The 17565-nt window shown below is 42.8% G+C and overlaps 1 pseudogene; it reads left to right on the top strand.

Moving 5' to 3' along the window:
- The first annotated feature begins 14812 nt into the window (after positions 1-14812).
- LOC128045737 (neurotrophin-4-like) lies at positions 14813-15414 on the top strand (annotated as a pseudogene).
- Positions 15415-17565: the final 2151 nt, after the last annotated feature.

Here is a 17565-nt window from a genome sequence, read left to right as displayed (position 1 = left end):
GGTGGGGGTGCAGCACCAGCTCAGCCTGAGTCCAGGCAGCAGCGATGATGGTGCATTTTATGGAGTTGAATTGAAAATGATGGCAGAAGGGCCCATTCCTTGAATTTTTTAATATTTTGACTTATTGGGGCCTTACCTGCCCTGGAAGAACTATCCCTGTCAGGGTTAGCTAATTCCTAAGGGTAGCAAACAACTTGCCTGTGAACTTTTCTGTCATGTGCAAACCAACCAATACAGGGCTGGTACCCTCAGCCTCCTGTCTGTGAGGGTCTCACAGTCCAGGACACTATCAACCTGCCCCAGTCACCAAGGACCTGAAATCAGACAACTAGAGACAGCCCCTGTGCCCCAGAGCCCACTGAAATTATCAAACTAGCCAATCCTAAACCTGCTTATCCTGCTTTACCTCTTCCTGTGGAAACCACAATAAGGGCTCTTGCATAAGATTTCCCCTCACTATCTCTGCCTCCTGATTGACCCTGGTTTCTGCCCTTTGTGGCCCCCTCCACCCTGATGCTGGGAAAGACTGAATGCAAAAGGAGAAGAGGGTGGCAGAGGGTAAGATGGTTAGATAACATCACCTACTCAAAGGACATGAATCTGAGCAAACTCTGGGAAATAGTGAAGGACAGGGAAGCCTGGCTTGCTGCAGTCCATGGGGTCACAGAGTCGGACATGACTTAGTGATCAAACAACTACAGCTTGTGGGACTGAGCACTTTACCTGTGGAATCTGATTCTATCTCTGGGCAGGCAGTGTCAAAACTGAGTCAAATGCTCAGACACCCTGTGGCATCCAAATATTGCTTGTTGGTATGGGGAAGCCTATACACACACACACAGGAACTGAGTCTCAGAACCTTGCTTAGTGCCTGTAGTGCTGATCACAACTATAGTGGCTATGGGTGGCATGAAGATACTGCGTAGAACTATGGGAAATCTGGATATGGACTAGCATACGCAGATATTGGCAAACAAAGCACGTATGGCAATGCATCTCAAGCAGGAGACAACCACCAAAACAATTTCCAGCCGTACTAGTGGGGGCATCAGAGAAAACAAGAATAATGCTAAACTATTAATGATTAGCCTTCTGTTGATTTAGAATGATTATTTTGTAAAAGATTTTCTACTGTACAAAACAAAACTATGTCCTACTGTTTATAATTGAAACAGGAGGGAAGGGGGCAAAGCACATTCTTTAAAAGAGTAACATAGCCTGAGGACATGACATAAGATAATAGAACCAAGTAGGCCCAAGATGGAAGACAAGTTGACTTCCTTGAGCCTTCAGGATATGTTCATTGTAACAGATCAGCAAGCTAAATGACATACCTACCAGGGAAAACCACGAGACCATTCAGGTATGACCTAAATCAAATCCCTTACAATTATACAGTGGAAGTGACAAATAGATTCAAGGGAACAGATCTGACAGAGTGCCTGAAGAACTATGGACGGAGGTTCATAGCATTGTACATGAAGCGGTGATCAAAACCATCCCCAAGAAAAAGGAATCCAAGAAGGCAAAATGTTTGTCTGAGGAGGCCTTACAAATAGCTGAGAAAAGAAGAGAAGTGAAAGGCAAAGGAGAAAAGTGGGAAAGATATATCCATCTGAATGCAGAGTTCCAAAGAACAGCAAGAAAAGATAAGACAGTCTTCTTCAGTGATCAATGCAAAGAAATAGAGGCAAACAACAGAATGGGAAAGACTAGAGATCTCTTCAAGAAAATTAGAGCTACCAAGGGAACATTTCATGCAAAGATGGGCTCAATAAAGGACAGAAATGGTACGGACCTAACAGAAGCAGAAGATATTAAGAAGAAGTAGCAAGAATACACAGAAGAACTGTACAAAAAAGATCTTAATGACCCAGATAACCATGATGGTTTGATCACTCACCGACAGCCAAACATTCCTGGAGTGAAAAGTCAAATGGACCTTGGGAAGCGTCACAAAGTTAGTGGAGGTGATGGAATTCTAGCTGAGCTATTTCAAATCCTAAAAGATGATGCTGTGAAAGTGCTGCACTCAATGTGGCAGCAAATTTGGAAAAATCAGCAGTGGCCACAGGCCTGGAAAAAGTCGGTTTTCATTACAATACAAAAGAAAGGCAATGCGAAAATATGTTCAAACAACCTCACAATTGCACTCATCTCATATGCTAGCAAAGTAATGCTCAAAATTCTGCAAGCCAGGCTTCAACAGAACATGAACCATGAACTTCCAGATGTACAAGCTGGATTTAGAAAAGGCAGAGGAACCAGAGATCAAATTGCCAACGTCCATTGGATGATCAAAAAGCAAGAGATGTCCAGAAAAACATCTGCTTTATTGACTACACCAAAGCCTTTATGTGGATCACAACAAACTGTGGAAAATTCTTCAAGAGATGGGAATACCAGCCCACCTGACCTGCCTCTTGAGAAATCTGTATGCAGGTCAGGAAGCAACAGTTAGAACTGGGCATGGAACAACAGACTAGTTCCAAATTGGATAAGGAGTACATCAAGGCTGTTTATTGTCACCCCACTTATTTAACTTATATTCAGAGTACATCACGCAAAATGCCAGGCTGGATGAAGCACAAGCTGGACTCAAGTTGGCCGGGAGAAATATCAATAACTGCAGATATACAGATGACACCACCCTTATGTCAGAATGTGAAGAGAAACTAAAGAGTCTCTTGATAAAAGTGAAAGAGGAGAGTGAAAAAGTTGGCTTAAAACTCAGCATTCAAAAAATGAAGATCACGGCATCTGGTCCCATCACTTCATGGGAAATAGATGGGGAAACAAAAGAAACAGTGAGAGACTTGATTTGGGGGAGCTCCAAAATCAATGCAGATGGTGACTGCAGCCATAAAATTAAAAGATGCTTGCTCCTTGGAAGAAAAGCTATGACCAACCTAGATAGCATATTAAGAAGCAGAGACGTTACTTTGCTGACAAAGGTCTGTCTAGTCAAAGCTATGGTTTTTCCAGTAGTCATGTATGGATGTGAGAGCTGGCCTATCAAGAAAGCTGAGTGCCAAAGAACTGATGCTTTTGAACTGTGGTGTTGGAGAAGACTTAAGGGTCCCTTGGACTGCAAGGAGATCCAACCAGTCAATCCTAAAGGAAATCAGTCCTGAATATTCATTGGAAGGACTGATGCTGAAGCTGAAGCTCCAATACTTTGGCCACCTGATGTGAAGAACTGACTCATTGGAAAAGACCCTGATGCTAGGAAAGATTGAAGGCGGGAAGAGAAGGGGATGACAGAGAATGAGATGGCTGGATGGCATCACCCACTCTATCAATGTGAGTTTGAGCAAGCTATGTGAGTTGGGACATGACTGAGCAACTGAACTGACTGACAGGTACCGTGACTATTCTGAGGTCAACCGTCAAAAGTCAAAAGGTGGGTGGTGGCCCAGTGCCTCAAAACAGTTGCAATAACTCTCCCACTCATAAGCTTATGAAACTACTCAGCCCATAAAACTAACCATGCCATATTTCGGGGCCTCTCACCTTCTGAGATAGCACAACCCTGTCGAGTATCTTTCTCTCTAAATAAAACCACTTCTTCCCTGTCACTTTGTTTCTCACTGAATTCTCTCTGCAATGAGGTATCAAGGAACTGGGCTTCATTAAATGCTGAAGCTAGGTGTATGATCTCAGTAGGAAGAGTGTGAGTTTTGGCTAGATTTGAGTCCCAGCCTCGTTGGTTCAAGTCCCAATTTCAGTTAAACAGTTTCATAGTCACCAATTGATTTGCTTTGTTTTTACTTGTCATTTGTTATCTGCCTTATGACTGAATGTGCATTTGTGTTTATATATATTTTATTTGTAAAATATCATGTTAAGCCTCAAATAAATGCTACTGTTGGGGAGGGAGAAACTTTCCCTCACCCTTCTCAAGTTATTTTGGCTGGTCTAGTAATTAAATTCACACAAGACAAATCAACAAGAGGGGAAAAAAACAAATTTGTGTGCACAGAGATCCCAGGAATGGTACCTATGAAGCAGTTTTTTAGACTTTTTAGACAAACAATAAATTTGTGAGGAATTGATAAGACAAACATAGGCTTTGGGTGCTTAACTAATGAAGAATCTACAGAGTTTACTCAAGTAGCAAAGTTTGTTTATACACACTTCTTGGCCCCAATATCACTAACCCTGTTGAAAAGAGTATCCTTATATCTCCAGGTGAAGGGAGGGTACCTTTCACGTGAGAAATTTATTTTTTACTTTCAAGGAGACAGAGAGGAAGGCCAGAGCATTCCTCTTGCGTTGGCCTTTCCTTAAGTATCTCCCATTCAAAATAATCAGTATACCATTTTGGCATATCTGGGGGCAGCCTGGCCTGAGTCCCAACACCTCCTTCTGTGAAAAAAGAAAACCAAAACGAAAGAAAAGAAATGGTTAGTATACCTCCACTCCCTTAGCCTGAGTTAGGTTGCACCCTAGATACACTTCTGTCATCAGATTTATTAAACTACATTGTAATAATCATTTTGTTGGGTTCCGCCTATTAGACATAATTCTTGTGGGTAAATATTCTGTCTCCTTCATCACTGTGTTCTCAGCTTACAGGGCAGTGCATTGCCCAGTTTCCCAGCTCCTGTAACTTAGCACCTTTGTAGAGTGTAAACAGGTTACAGGCGTCCCAGGAGACCCTGAAGGCTGTAAACTTTTTATAGTGATACAAAAACCAAAACCATATTTCATAACCACTTAAATGTTCACTTCAATTAAAATTATATTTGAATATTATTTATATGGCTTTCCTATTTTCCGTTATTATCTTAGCAAAAGACTTTAGGTATAATGCCCACCACCAGAATGTCCTCTATTGGCAATACTAAGGAGCACCTCCCTCAGTAATGCCATGTAAATATCATCCTGTGTGTGCCAGGATGTAAAGTTTTGGGAGCAGTGACCCACCTAGAAGGATTCTGAAAAGGGATTTGAATTAAATAAGATTGCATGAATGAACTGATGAATGTACTGGCTTTGCTTATTAGTAACTGCAAATCTCCAGCAACCCCAAACCTTGGTATTCCAGTCAAAAACAGAACAATGACTATCTTACAAAATTATGATTAATAATAACTGATCCAAGTTCAGCTATAAAACATTATGTAATGTAAATTTAGTTACTGACTTTGGCAGTAACAGTTACACTACCATTTCCCTAACTGATCTCCCTTTCTTCAGCCTCACTCCTCTGCCATTAAGAATTCTGCACCAAAAAAAAAAAAGAATTCTGCACCCAATTCTAGTAGAGGGAGGAGGGTTTCCCCACACTGCCAAGCATCACTAGCTGGGTGTCCTACAATTAAACACAATTCTGATGCTATCTAGTGAGAGGTTAAGGACTCAGACTCACAAGACTTCCCCCTCTGCCCACTTCAGACAATCAGTTGCAAGTCCAGAGTGTCATCTGTGCTTCTGACCTACTGGCTATAGGTGAGAGGTTCCACTGACTCCTTCCTTGGGTTCAATGAATTTGCTAGAACAGCTTACAGAGCTCAGAGAAACATTTTACTTACTAGATGATCAGTTTATTATGAAAGGATATAACTCAATAAGAGCCAGATAGAAGAAATACACAGAGCAAGGTATGGCGGAAAGGCTCAGAACTTCTACACCCTCTCTGAGAATGCTACTCTCAAATCTCCACATGTTCACCAACCCAGAAGCTCTGAACCCTGTCCTTCGGGGGGTTTTAGAGGCTTCATTACACAAGTTTTATTGACTAAATCATTGATCACTGGTTGATTCAACCTCCAATCCCTCTCCCCTCCCTAAGGGTCAAGAGAGGTGGGAGTGAGAGTTCCAACCCTCTAATCACAGGGTTGGTTCTCTGGGCAACCAGCCCCCATCCCTAGGTGGGGCTCAAATTTCACCTCATTTGCATAACAGACTATATCTGTATCCTTCTCATCACTTAGGAAACTCCAAGGGTCTTAGAGCTCTGTGCCAGAAATGGAAATGAAGACCAAATATATGTATTTTTTTTTAGTTATCAGTCACAGAGTCAGAGCCATATATCCTGCTCTTATGAGCAAATCATTCTTCAAGTCTTTTTCCCCAAATCACTCCTTAAATTAAAAATTTCCAGACAGCTCCCCTTTGCCTACAGTTTTTTGCAGTTAAGCCTAACTGAGGCCATGTGGACCTTCAATTTTTAACTTTGAGGCAGATCCCTCTCTTCGCTATGACCCTACAACAGGTCCAAGGGGGAAATCCAAGACCAATAAGCCAGGTACACCAGCCACTAAGGATGGGAGATCCCAGAGTCAAGCTGTATTAAACATGTTTATCCAGAGAAGTCATAAGCAACAGCATGAAGGCAGGCTCAGTAGATGAGGCGGGCAACAAGAAGTCAAAGCTGCAGCAGCAGCAGTGGTCTTGGGTTTAGAGGTGAGGTAAGGACATAAGCAATACGTTTTCATCAGAATTAGGTCCGTTATGTTCCCCTAGCAAACAGCCTCCAAATTAAGTGGCTTATCACAACACAGGTTTATTGCTTGTTAATGCAAAGTCTGCCCTCTGATATCCTCTTCCAATACCTACCATCTTACTTGAGTTTCTCTTACCTTGGGCGTGGGGTATCTCTTCACGGCTGCTCCAGCAAACCACAGCAGCTGCTCCTTACCTTGGATGAGGGCTATCTCCTTCCGCCACCCGTCCTGACCTTCAATGTAGGATGGCTCCCCTAGGGCCTCCTGCCCCCTCACAGCCACCACTCCTTGGAGGTGGGGTTGCCCCTCCCGGCCGCCGCCCCTAGCCTTGGGCATGGGGTTGCTGCTCCTGGTCGAGGCCCTGGCCTCGGGCGTGGGGTTGCTCCTTCCTGCTGCCGCCCTTGGCCTCGGACAGCTTCCCTGGCCTCGGGCAGCTCCCCTGGCCTCAGACGCAGGCTGGCTCCTCTCGGGCGCCTCCCCTGACCTCGGACCCGAGGTAGCTCCTCCTGGCGATCAACCCCGACCTCGGACGCGGGGTAGCTCCCCTTGGCCGTTCCTGCGCCCTTGCAGCCTGGCACTCTAGGCCGCTGCCCCTGACCTCGGACATGAGGTAGCTCTCGGCCGCACTTACTGCTCCCGCCCGCCGCCGCCGCCTGCGCTTAGTGGATCACAATAAGCTGTGGAAAATTCTGAAAGAGATGGGAATACCAGACCACCTGACCTGCCTCTTGAGAAATCTGTATGCAGGCCAGGAAGCAACAGTTAGAACTGGACATGGAACAGACTGGTTCCAAATAGGAAAAGGAGTACATCAAGGCTGTATATTGTCACCCTGCTTATTTAACTTCTATGCAGAGTACATCATGAGAAACGCTGGACTGGAAGAAACACAAGCTGGAATCAAGATTGCAGGGAGAAATATCAATAACCTCAGATATGCAGATGACACCAGCCTTATGGCAGAAAGTGAAGAGGAACTAAAAAGCCTCTTGATGAAAGTGAAAGTGGGGAGAGTGAAAAAGTTGGCTTAAAACTCAACATTCGGAAAACGAAGATCACGGCATCTGGTCCCATCACTCCATGGGAAATAGATGGAGAAATAGTGGAAACAGTGTCAGACTTTATTTTGGGGGGCTCCAAAATCACTGCAGATGGTGATTGCAGCCACGAAATTAAAAGACGCTTACTCCTTGGAAGAAAAGTTATGACCAATTTAGGTAGCATATTCCAAACCAGAGACATTACTTTGCCGACTAAGGTCTGTCTAGTCAGCTATGGTTTTTCCTGTGGTCATGTATGGATGTGAGAGTTGGACTATGAAGAAGGCTGAGCACCAAAGAATTGATGCTTTTGAACTGTGGTGTTGGAGAAGATGCTTGACAGTCCCTTGGACTGCAAGGAGATCCAACCAGTCCATTCTGAAGGAGATCAGCCCTGGGATTTCTTTGGAAGGAATGATGCTAAAGCTGAAACTCCAGTACTTTGGCCACCTCATGCGAAGAGTTGACTCATTGGAGAAGACTCTGCTGCTGGGAGGGATTGGGGGCAGGAGGAAAAGGGGACGACCGAGGATGAGATGGCTGGATGGCATCACTGACTCAATGGACGCAACTCTGAGTGAACTCCAGGAGTTGGTGATGGACAGGGAGGCCTGGCGTGCTGCAGTTCATGGGGTCGCAAAGAGTCGGACACGACTGAGCGACTGAACTGAACTGAACTGAATGCAAAGTCAGTTGCAGGTCTGGGAAACTGCAAAATAATTATCATCTGTGGAGCAAGTCACAGTAATTACACCATGAGGCCTTCTTAGTTGCAGAAGAAATAATACTTCTGGAGTATCTTGCAGGTTTTTCTTTGCTTTAGCCTGGCAATGAAATATGTCATTTTTGCCAACAGCCCATTGTCCACAAGTCAGATGGCCCCACCTAATTTTAAAATGACTGATAAATGTGGGTGTGGTAGCTAGAATCCAAATACGTAACCCATATACATTCCTTACCCATCGATTACACACATATCATCCCTCCCATCAAACGATGTAGCCTATTTTTCCTCTCTCTAAATCTAACATTGCCACCTCTTTGACCAGTAGAATGTGGCAGAAATTATGTAGGTGTAGCCTAGCCCTTAAGAAGTGGCATCTACAGTTTTCCCCCTCTTGGGCCTCAGTCTCCATGGATAGGGAAGTCCAGGCTATCCTGTTGGAGAGACAGCAGTCATGGAGAGTGAGACACAATGTGGAGAGAGAGGCATGGAGGAGAACTAAGGAGCCCCTGCCAAATTCCCAGCTGAATGCAGCCCCATAATGGCTGGCAATATCCATAGTTCAGTCAACACAAAAAAATCAGAGGAATAACCTGAAAATCCATCAACTGGCAAGTGGATAAATACAATATAGTAAATTCATAAAACAGAATATTTTTGGTGATAAAAAAGAACTAAGTATTGATACATGCTACAAAGTAAATGAACCATTTATATGAAATATTAAGAATAATCAAATCCATAGAAAAAAATAGTGGCTACGTAGGGCTGAGAGGGTTTGGGCAAATGGGGTGTGACTGCAAAGGGTATGGGGTTTCTTTGGGGGTGATAAAAATGTCCTAAATTTGATTGTGATGATGATGACACAATTCTGTGAATATACTAAAAAAACCATTCAACTATACATTTATGTATAGTTAAACTATACATTTATGTATAGTTAAACTATACATTTAATTACACATTTATGGTATGTGGATTATATTTCAATAAAGCTGTTTTTAAAAATCAAGATAATTTATATACCCTCAGAACTCTTGATAAAAATTATCCAAAACTCACAAATAAGGTGAAAGGATGACTGCCTGTAGATTCAAGGTCATACACAAGCATGGTCCAAGAGGTTTCCCCAAGGATTATCTCACCCTTTCATTCTAGGCTGTCCAATGCTCTAACCACAGCCACAGGTGTCTGCTGACCACCTAAAATGTAGCAAGCACAACCCAATGTTTAATTTTATTTAATTTTAATTAATTTAAATGTTAAAGCTAGAGTTATTGGAAAACTTATATATATATATATACACACACTTTTTTATAACAGAGGTCTTTGTCTTTATTTGTATCATAGGTAGGGTTTGGGGAAGTTGTTTGTTTTTGGCTGAGCCACACACCTTGTGGGATCTTATTGTTATTTTTTTTTAATCTTTTAATTGGAGAAAAATTGCTTTATAATGTGTTGGTTTCTGCCATACAACAACGTGAATCAACTATAATTATACATATATTCTCTTTCTTGAGCTTCCCTGCTCTCCCCACCACCACCACCACACACTTCTAGGTCATCACAGAGTGCCAGGCTGTGTTCCTTGTGTTGATATAGCAACTTCTCACCAGCTATACATGCCAAACAATGCTCCAACTACCGCACAATTGCACTCATTTCACATGCTAGCAAAGTAATGCTCAAAATTCTCCAAGCAAGGCTTCAACAGAACATGAACCGAGAACCCCCAAACGTTCAAGCTGAGTTGAGAAAAGGCAGAGGAACCAGAGATCAAATTGCCAACATCCTTTGGATCATAGAAAAAGCAAGAGAATTCCAGAAAAACATCTGCTTCTGTTTCATTGACTATGCTAAAGCCTTTGACTTCGAGGAACACAACAAACTGTGGGAAATTCTTCAAGAGATGGGAATACCAGACCACCTTACCTGCCTCCTGCGAAACCCATAAGCAGGTCAAGAAGCAGCAGTTAGAAGCAGACAAGGAACAATGGACTGGTTCCAAACTGGGAAAGGAGTATGTCAAGACTATATATTGTCACCCTGCTAATTTAACTTAAATGCAGAGTATGTCATGAGAAATGCCAGGCTGGATGAATGATAAACTAGAATCAAGATTGCCAGAGAAATATCAATAACCTCAGATAAGCAAATGACATCACCCTTGTAGCAGAAAGTGAAGAGGAATCAAAGAGCCTCTTGATGAAGGTGAAAGAGGAGAGTGAAAAAACTGGCTTTAAAAAAAAAAAAAGAAAAGAAAAAACTGGCTTAAAACTCAACATTCAAAAAATTAAGATCATGGCATCAGGTCCCATCACTTCATGCAAATAGATGGGGAAACTGGAAACAGTGAGAAACTTTATTTTGGGGGCTCCAAAATCACTGCAGATGGCGACTGCAGCCATGAAATTAAAAGATGCTTGTCCTTGGAAGAAAATCTATGACAAACCTAGACAGTGTATTAAAAAGCAGAGACATCACTTTGCCAACAAAGGTCCATGTAGTCAAAGCTATGGTTTTTTCAGAAGTCATGAATGGATTTGAGAGTTGGACCATAAAGAAGGCTGAACACTGAAGAATTGATGCTTTTGAACTGTGGTGTTGGAGAAGACTCTTGAGAGTATCGTGGACCGCAAGGAGATCAAACTAGTCAATTCTAAAGGAAATCAACCTTGAATATTCACAGGAAGGATTAGGGCTGAAGCTGAAGCTCCATTATTTTGGCCACCTGATGGAAAGATGACTCCCAGGTAAAGACCCTGATGCTGGAAAAGATTGAGGGCAGGAGGAGAAGGGGGCTGCAGAGGACAAGATGGTTGGATGGCATCACTGATTCAATGGACATGAGTTTGAGCAAGCTCTGGGAGATGATGAAGGACAGAGTAGCCTGGTGTGCTACAGTCCATGGGCTCACAAAGAGTCAGACATGACTGATCAACTGAACATCAGCATCGTCATCTCACCAGCTGTCTGTTTCACACATAATAGTGTGTATACATCAATGCTACTTTCCCCGTTCTTTCCACTCTCCTTTCCCCACTGTGTCCGTAAGTCCATTCTCGACATCTGTGTTTCCATTTGTTATTTTTTATTTACTTTTTATTATTTGGCCTTGCGGTGCAGCATGTGGAAACTTAGTTCCCTGACTAGAGACTGAATCCACACCAGCTGCTTTGGAAGCAAGGAGTCTAAACCACTGGACCACTAGGCAAGTCCTAGCTTTGCAGGATCTTAGTTCCTCAAACAGTGAAAATGTCAAGTCCTAACCACCGGGTCACCAGGGAATTTCCAGTATTTTTTTAACTAGACTTGGAACAACTCTTTTGACTGTAAATTTTATGAAACCTAAATGCAACATCAACAATTCTAATGAATATGTAGCATACAAATTGAGCAGAGCTTTATGTGAGTATTAGATACACAGTAGATTTTGAAGACTAAGCAAGAGAATAAATTTTTTACCTTGACTACATATTGAAATGATAATATTTTGGCTACACACATATTAAAATTAATTTCACCTTCTCCTTTTACTTTTTTACAGAGTTAATAGAAAAATTTAAATTACATATGCAGCTTGCATTATGCTTCTATTGGACAGTGCTGCTGTAAGGTACATACCTTTAATTTACTATTTAAAATTAATTAGGGCTTAAACTGAAGCTACACATTAATTTGTCTATTTTTGCCTAATAAAAGCATAAATGATTGAAGACTACCCCAAAGTTTTGTTGTCTAGTTTGTTTCTTGGTTGACTTATTCCAGAAGGCTCCTCCTGACTACTATATAGATCTCTATTCCACAAATTCTGTTTGAATCAACTTTATTATCCACTAGATTCCTCATTAATGAGTTAAATAAACATCTGACACATGTTCACTTTACAGTCATATGAATCATATTTTAAAATTTTTTTAAAATTACACTTTGGCAGAGCCCACTGGCAAGGTTCTACATGACAGATCACTTCTTTAACAGAAAAAACTATAATCTACTATGTCATTCAAATAAAATTTCTAAAAGGAAAAGCACTTTACAACCTTGCTACTTAAGAAAATTATTTTGACTCATCGAAATCATCTACCAACATTGCTTATAGGCATTTTTCCACATAGATGTAATTATGATGGATGCTATTTTGTATTTTCAGTACATGTATGTGCAAAAATCATAAACATTTTTGTGTTTATACATGTGCTTTGTAATTATCATTTTTAATAGCTGCATACTATTTCATTGGCCTTTGTGTTTTAACTCAACAATTTGTTTATTGTTGAGAATTTGGCTTCTTTCCAGGTTTTTACTCTTATAAATCATGCTTACAATGGATATCTTTCACATATATGTATATATATTTATACAGGCTTTTGCTTCTATTTAATTGCTTCCTTAAGGCAGATTCCCATGAAAGGGATTATTGAACTTCAGGGTGTGAACAATTTTATAGCCACTGAAGTATGCTGCTATAATGCATCCAGAAAAGTCTGTAACCATTTCCACCACCATCAACAGTCCATTAACTTTTTAGTTTTCCAAAAATTCCCAGTCTTGGTGAAAGAATGTATTTTGAGGTTTCTTTGTTTATTTTGTTTTTACTATGAATTGATAGATGCAAAACAAGTCCTCAATTTAAATGCTTCTCATAGTTTCCTGTTTTCTTTGTTTTTTGATCAAAAGAAAAACCGGCATTCTGGGGACACCTAACCTGAGAATGATTCTTAAAATGGACCTACCACATAGCCCTCGGCTGTGTGAAGCCAACTGAATGTATAACCAATTGAATGTGTAACCACACTCTGCTCGACCCATGACAGGCCAGTGAATACAAGAGATAAGGTGTTGAGGCAAGGAATACAACTTTATTGAGAAAGCTGGCTGACTGCAAGAAGATGGCAGACTAATGTCTCAAAGTAACCATCTTCTGGATGCCAGGTTCTTTTATAGAGCCAGAGGGAGAGAAGCAATGAGGAACTAATGTCAAAAGGCAGCATAGGGACTTCCCTGGTGGTGTAGTGGCTAAAACTCTGTGCTCCCAATGCCAGGGGCCTAGGTTTGGTCCCTGGTCAGGGAACTGGATCCCACATGCTGCAACTAAGAGTTTGTATGTATGCCACGACTAAGACTTGGTACAGCCAAATAAATAAATATTGAAAAATTGAAAGGCAGAATAGAGAGGGAGAGGCAATGAAAAAGCAAAGTAAAAAGGGTCTTCAGTCTTGCAAAACATCTCTGGGAAGGGCCAGCCTTTGGAAGGGGTGTGTTAATCTCTTCTTTTTTGCATCCATTCACAGGTGGGCACCATCAGATTATCTCTCTATGAGCTGAAAAAGCTAAAGGCAAAGTAGAAAAAGAAAGATATACCCATTTGAATGTAGAGTTCCAAAGAATAGCAAGGAGAGATAAGAACGCCATCTTAATGACCAATGCAAAGAAATAGAGTAAAACAATAGAATGGGAGAGACTAGAGATCTCTTCAAGAAAATTAGAGATACCAAGGGAACATTTCATGCGAAGATGGGCACAATAAAGGACAGAAACTGTATGGACCTAACAAAAGCAGAAGATATTAAGAAGAGGAGGCAAGAATACACAGAAGAACTATACAAAAAAATCTTAATGACCCAGGTAACATGATGGTTTTATCACTCACCTAGAGCCATATATCCTGGAGTGAGAAGTTAAGTGGACTTTGGGAAGCATCACTATGAACAAAGCTAATGGATGTGATGGAATTCTAGCAGAGCTATTTCAAATCCTAAAAGATGATGCTGTGAAAGTGCTGCACTCAATATGCCAGCAAATTTGGAAAACTCAGGAGTAGCCACAGGACTGGAAAGGGTCAGTTTTCATTCCAGTACAAAAAAAAAAGCAATGCCAAAGTATGTTCAAACTACCACACAACTGCATTCATTTCACATGCTAGCAAAGTAATGCTCAAAATTCTGCAAGCCAGGCTTCAACAGTACATGAACCTCAAACTTTCAGATGTTCAAGCTGGATTTAGAAAAGCCAGAGAAACCAGAGATCAAATTGCCAACATCCATTGGGTGATCAAGCAAGAGAGTTCCAGAAATACATCCACTTCTGCTTTATTGACTACTCCAAAGCCTTTGACTGTGTGGATCACAACAAACTGTGGGAAATTCTTCAAGAGATGGGAATACCGGACCACCTGATCTGCCTCCTGAGAAATCTGTATGCAGGTTAAGAAGCAACAGTTAGAACTGGACATGGATCAATGGACTGGTTCCAAAACGGGAAAGGAGTCCATCAAAGCTGCATATTGTTACCCTGCTTATTTAGCTTATATGCAGAGTACATCATGCGAAATGCCAAGCTGGATGAAGTACAAGCTGGAATCAAGATTGTCGGAAGAACTCTTGACCCTGCCGCCAGCAAGCAGGAGGAGGAGCCGACATGCCAGAGACAGCTGAGGGGAGCTAAGAAGGTCACCCTACATGGTTGCCCCCTCCATCTCCTGAAATGTCAGGAAGTTAGGAGGGCACCCGTGTCCCCAGCATGGGCCTCCTGGAACCAGGGGTCCCCAGCCCTGGAGCTCAGAGGTAAGGAGGTGCTGACAGGTGCTCAGCGAGATGCTCCCCCACCCCTCAGGCTCCCTTCCCATCCTCCTGTTTTTCCTCCTCCCCAGTGTCCCAGTGGAGCCCCACCCCCCACCCTCACCCTGACCCCATTTCCAGCACCTGAGTGAGACTTCTTGTCCCCCCCAACACACTGCATAGCCCTATCCAAGGGTACCCTCATGGGGCCCCCTCTGCTTTTTCTGCTAGAGTCCGAGGCCTCTGGGGAGCCCACCTGGAGCCCAGCTGACTGCAATCTGTGAGGGGTGAGCAAGACAGCACCAACCAGTTGCTGTGGAGGGCTGGCCTGTGTGATGCCATCTGCAGCTGGTGACAGACCCCTGGACTGCTGGAGGAGGTGCCTGCAGCTGGCGGCAGTCCCCTGTGCCAGTACTTCTTTGAAACCCACTGTAAGGCTGCCAACACTGAGGAAGATGGCCCTGGTGGGGATGGAGGAGGCTGCTGGAATGTGGGCCAGAGGCACTGGGTGTCTGAGTATAAAGCCAAGCAGTCCTACCTGTGGGCATTGACCACCGATGCCCAGGGCTGGCTGGCGATGGATTTGAATTGATACCACCTATGTCTACATGCTCCTAAGCTGGACTGGCCAGGCCTGAGACCCATGCCCTGGAACTGGTCAGATAGAGGAAGAGGAGCTGGATGCTGAAAAACCTCAGGAGTGACCTGGCTGCTCTGGGCCTCAGTCTAGGAACTTGTCAAATGGTCACAAAAATCACTGAGAGTTCACTCTGGGCAAGACAGATGGTGAAACCAAATGGGGTTTTGAAGGATGAATAGGAGTTACCCTGAATGAACTTGAGGGTAAAAAATGATGATGATGATAGCCAAAAAAAAAAAAAAAAAAAGAAGATTGCTGGAAAAAATGTCAATAACCTCAGATATGCAGATAACACCACCCTTATGGCAGAAAGAGCCTTTTGATGAAAGAGAAGAGTGAAAAAGCTGGCTTAAAATTCAACATTCAAAAAACAAACACCATGGCATCCTGTCCCATCACTTCATGGCAAATAGATGGGGAAACAATGGAAACAGTGGCAGACTTTATTTTCTGGGGCTCCAAAATCACTGCAGATGTGACTGCAGCCATGAGATTAAAAGACACTTGCTCCTTGGAAAAAAATCTATAATCAACATAGACAGCATATGAAAAAGCAGAGATATCATTTTGCCAACAAAGATCTGTCTAGTCAAAGCTATGTTTTTCCAGTAGTCACGTATGGCGGTGAGAGTTGGCCTATCAAGAAAGCTGAGCATGGAAGAATTGATGCTTTTGAACTGTGGTAGTGGAGAAGAATTGAGAGTCCCTTGGACTGCAAGGAGATCCAACCAGTCCATCCTGAAGGAGATCAGTCCTGGGTATTCGTTGGAAGGACTGATGCTGAAGCTGAAGCTCCAGTACTTTGGCCACCCGATGCAAAGAGCTGACTCATTGGAAAAGACCTCGATGCTGGGAAAGATTGAAGGCAGGAGGAGAAAGGGACGACAGAGGATGAGATGGTTAGATGGCATCACCAACTTGATGCACATGAGTTTGAGCAAGCTCAGGAAATTGGTGATGGACAGGGAAGCTTGGTGTGCTGCAGTCCATGGGGTCACAAAGAGTCAGACACGACTGAGCGACTGAACTGAACTGAACTAGTGACTTCATTTAATCATAATTGTTACTGAACTCAGGTTCAATGGTTCACCACTTGAAAGACAACATTTGAGAGACAAGTGCTGGTTAGAAAGGAAAGTTTACTTTATTCAGGAGGTCAGCAACATAGGGAAAAGGTGGACTCCTATCCAAGAACCAACTCATAGATTCTGTTCAACCAGGAAAGTTTTTAAAGGAAGAGAAGGAAAGCTTATCTCAGTTAATCATTTGGAAAGGGGGGTCAGAGTGTTTGTTATTTTCCACTGTGTGCAGACTTTCTCCTGATTGGTTGGTAGGAAGGTAGCAAGGCACTGTTCCAAGAATCTTTTACTCAGTCTGACGTTATCATCCTCCACCTGGGTGGGGACTTTAGTTCCTGCAGAAGAAATCAAAGATATTGTTGCATATGTCACCTGAGTAGAAACCAGGTCCCTGTTTTATCACTGCACTATAGTTTCTTGACCATTCTGAGGCAGGAGGTAGATAGGTAAACCCCTGGGTAAGGTGATAGGAGATTCATTCTCTGTGGGCTGAAACTCCAAGATGAGAATAGCAGGGCGTTTCAGAGAAGAGGCTAGGCCTTGCCCAGACCACGTATTTCTCATTCTCGAAGCCAGGAGATCTCCCTGACCATGCATGTCCTTGGAGGTCAAAAGGGAAGTGATGCCAACTGACGCCAGGCTACCCATAGGCCTCTGGCAGTAGAATCCATCTTGGCTAAGAGATGCATGCACACATATGGGAGGATCCTGAGACATACCAAATATGGACTCTGAGCCAGGCAAATCAAAATGATAGGCTTAAGAAAAACCAGAGTGATGCTCCACAAAAGTGATTTAAACGACCACAAGGGCAAGACTCAGGGACTTTCTTTCTGAGCTCACCTTTGTATCTATCCACACATATGAACTCTTTTTCCACCTAGTAAATACTTTACTTGCTTCACTACTTTCTGCCTTTATGGGAATTCTTTTCTGCAAAGCCAAAGAGCCAGGGCTTTGTCACTGACCACGGGTCTAGTGGGTAGGATTTGGTGTTTTCACTGCAGTAACCCACCTCACTCTCTGGCCAGGAAACCAAAGGCCCACTTCAAGCTGCTTCAGGTTGAGGC

The sequence above is a fragment of the Budorcas taxicolor genome, chromosome 3, assembly GCF_023091745.1.
Source record: "Budorcas taxicolor isolate Tak-1 chromosome 3, Takin1.1, whole genome shotgun sequence".
Classification (NCBI taxonomy): Eukaryota; Metazoa; Chordata; class Mammalia; order Artiodactyla; family Bovidae; genus Budorcas; species Budorcas taxicolor.
The sequence above is the reverse complement of the archived record's forward strand: the minus strand, read 5'-3'. Positions and strand labels throughout refer to the sequence as shown.